Source organism: Triticum aestivum, chromosome 4A (genome assembly GCF_018294505.1).
Source record: "Triticum aestivum cultivar Chinese Spring chromosome 4A, IWGSC CS RefSeq v2.1, whole genome shotgun sequence".
Classification (NCBI taxonomy): Eukaryota; Viridiplantae; Streptophyta; class Magnoliopsida; order Poales; family Poaceae; genus Triticum; species Triticum aestivum.
Window position 1 is genome coordinate 590,779,480 of NC_057803.1, and position 3,914 is coordinate 590,783,393.

The following is a 3,914-nucleotide window of genomic DNA, read 5'->3' on the forward strand; positions in this document are numbered from 1 at the left end:
TCACCGACGACCCCTCCTTGTCTGAGCAACCAGGCAAGCCCCCCCTTTGATCACCAGATATCGCCTACTCTTCTCTATACTGCTTGCATTAGAGTAGTGTAGCATGTTACTGCTTTCCGTTAATCCTATTCTGATGCATAGCCTGTCATTGTTGCTACAGTCATTGATACCTTACCCGCAATCCTAAATGCTTAGTATAGGATGCTAGTGTTCCATCAGTGACCCTACACTCTTGTCCGTCTGCCATGCTATAATACTGGGCTGTGATCACTTCGGGAGGTGATCACGGGCATATACTATATACTTTACACTGTTACATTACTGGTGATACTGTTTGGAGATGGGGGCTGAAGGGGCAGGTGGCTCCATCCAGGTAGTGGTGGGCCTGAGTTCCCGACGGCCCCCGACTGTTACTTTGTGGCGGAGCGGCAGGGCAGGTTGAGACCACCTAGGAGACAGGTGGGCCTGGCCCTGGTCGGCGTTCGCGGATACTTAACACGCTTAACGAGATCTTGGTATTTGATCTGAGTCTGGCCATTTGGTCTATACGCACTAACCATCTACGTGGGAGTAGTTATGGGTATCCCGACGTCGTGGTATCAGCCGAAGCACTTCAGACGTCAGCGACGGAGCGGCGCGCGCCGGATTGGACTGGAACGCCTGCTAGGCTAGGTCTGCTTCCGGCCGCCCTCGCAACGTGCAGGTGTGCTATGGGCGATGGGCCCAGTGTGACGCCCCCGATTCAATCGTACACTAATCATGCACGCAAATGTGTACGATAAAGATCAGGGACTCACGGGAAGATATCACAACACAACTCTACAAATAAAATAAGTCATACAAGCATCATAATACAAGCCAGGGGCCTCGAGGGCTCGAATACAAGTGCTCGATCATAGACGAGTCAGCGGAAGCAACAATATCTGAGTACAGACATAAGTTAAACAAGTTTGCCTTAAGAAGGCTAGCACAAACTGGGATACAGATCGAAAGAGACGCAGGCCTCCTGCCTGGGATCCTCCTAAACTACCCCAGGTCGTCGTCAGCGGGCAGCACGTAGTAGTAGGCACCTCCGGTGTAGTAGGGGTCGTCGTCGACGGTGGCGTCTGGCTCCTGGACTCCAGCATCTGGTTGCGACAACCAGGTAGAAGGGAAAAGGGAAAAGAGGGAGAAAAGCAACCGTGAGTACTCATCCAAAGTACTCGCAAGCAAGGAGCTACACTACATATGCATGGGTATATGTGTAAGGAGGCCATATCGGTGGACTGAACTGCAGAATGCCAGAAGAAGAGGGGGATAGCTAATTCTGTCGAAGACTACGCTTCTGGTAGCCTCCGTCTTGCAGCATATAGAAGAGAGTAGATTGTAGTCCTCCAAGTAGCATCTCCAAGTAGCATATCCAGGTAGCATCTCCAGTAGCATCGCATAGCATATTCCTACCCGGCGATCCTCTCCTCGTCGCCCTGCGGAAAAGCGATCACCGGGTTGTCTGTGGAACTTGGAAGGGTGTGTTTTATTAAGTATCCGGTTCTAGTTGTCATAAGGTCAAGGTACAACTCCAAGTCGTCCTGTTACCGAAGATCACGGCTATTCGAATAGATTAACTTCCCTGCAGGGGTGCACCACATAGCCCAACACGCTCGATCCCATTTGGCCGGACACACTTTCCTGGGTCATGCCCGGCCTCGGAAGATCAACACGTCGCAGCCCCACCTAGGCTCAACAGAGAGGCCAGCACGCCGGTCTAAACCTAAGCGCGCAGGGGTCTGGGCCCATCGCCCTGAGCACACCTGCACGTTGCATACGCGGCCGGTGAGCAGACCTAGCAACCTCCATTACAAAGGAAGTTGCGTTAACGCAGTCCAACCCGGCGCGCGCCGCTCCGTCGCTGACGTCTGAAGTGCTTCGGCTGATACCACGACGTCGGGATACCCATAACTACTCCCACGTAGATGGTTAGTGCGTATAGGCTCGTAGCCAGACTCAGATCAAATACCAAGATCTCGTTAAGCGTGTTAAGTGTCTGCGAACGCCGAACAGGGCCAGGCCCACCTCTCTCCTAGGCGGTCTCAACCTGTCCTGTCGCTCCGCCACAAAGATCCACACAGAGGGCCGTCGGGACAAAGGTCCTTTCAGCCCCCAATCCGTGAATCACTCGCGGGTACTCTTCGAGCTGACCCGACTTTAGTCACCATCTGTATAGTATGTATGTATGTATAGTATATACCCGTGATCACCTCCCGAGTGATCACGGCCCAATATTATAGCAAGGCAGACTGACAAGAATGTAGGGCCAATGATGATAAACTAGCATCCTATACTAAGCATTTAGGATTGCAGGTAAGGTATCAACAGATGTAGCAACAATGTCAGGCTATGCATCAGAATAGGACCAACGGAAAGCAGTAACAGGCTACACTACTCTAATGCAAGCAGTATAGAGAGTAGAATAGGCGATATCTGGTGATCAAAGGGGGGGGCTTGCCTGGTTGCTCAGACAAGGAGGGGTCGTCGGTGACGTAGTCGTACTCGGTGGCATCAGCGTCGGTCTCGTAGTCTACCGGAGAGAAGAGGGGGAAGAAATAATGAATACAGAGCAAACAAAGCATCACAAAATATAACAAGGCAATACGCGGTGTTCGGTGTGCCCTAACGCGGTAGTAGGTGATACCGGTGAAGGGGGGAATCATCCGGGAAAGTATTCCCGGTGTTTCGTGTTTTCGGGCAGAGGAGCCGGAGGGGGAAAGTTGCGGGTTCGATAGGTTAGGGGGGTGTGGCGGACGAACGGACTGCGTATCCGGAATCGTCTCGTCGTTCTGAGCAACTTTCATGTTGAAAATAATTTAATCCGAGTTACGGATTAAAAGATATGATTTTCTAAAGTTTTAAATCATTTTTAGAATTTATTTAATTTATTTAATTCAACATTATCCAAAACAGTGTTTGCTGACGTCATCATGACGTCAGCATGACGTCAGCAGTCAACAGAGGTGTTGACTGGTCAAACTGACGTGTGGGTCCAGTGGGACCCACCTGTCATCCTCTGAATAGGTTAATTAGGGTTTAATTAACTAATTACTGTTTAATTAAACTAATTAGTTAATTAGATTAAGTAAAGATGATTAATTAGCTTAATTAATTAATTAATTAATTCATTAATTCATTAATAATTTATTTTTATTTTATTTTCCTTTTTTTTATTAAAACGTTATGGGGCAGGGCCCCCTTGTCAGTGGCCCAGAGGCCTTAGCGGGCACCGGGTCATGCGGTTACGGGCATGTGGGCGCAAGGGCGCTGGCGAAACGGGGCATAGCCCCAGGTGGGCGGGCGCCTGCCAGCCCGAGCGGGGTCAGGGGAAGCCAGGCACGGGCGCCGGCCGGATCAGAGCGGCGGGCCGGAGGGGAGGTGGCCAAGGGAAGAGGGCGCGAGGGAGGTCGGCGCGGCTGCGGGTCGAGCTCGCGTCCATAGTGGATGGCGGGGGAAGGCGGAGAGGCTTCGGCCGGGAACGGCGATGCATGCGGTGGCGCACAGGAGCACCAGCGCGCGTGGCTGCGGGGCGACGACAGCGGCGAGGCCGCGAGCGGCAAATGGGGGTGCGGCGACGTGGTCGCACGGGCGGGTGCGAGAGGGAGAGCGGAGGAGATGGGGAGCTCACAGGGGGCTGTAGGGCACGGGGCAGCGGTGCTCGAGGTGGGTGACGGGGACGCGGTCGACGACGAAGAGGAAGGCGAGGCGGCTCCGGCGAGCGGCTTGAGGAGGAGAGATCCGGTGAGGGAAGGTCCGGCGGGGTGGCTAAGGCGGAGGCGCAGCTCCGGGCGGCGAGGATGCGTGGTGGTGACTCCGGCGAGGGGGCTCCTGCGGCGGGGTCGCGGCGAGGCGGCACCGGGCGGCGTCGGTGAAGGGGGGGGTCGGGG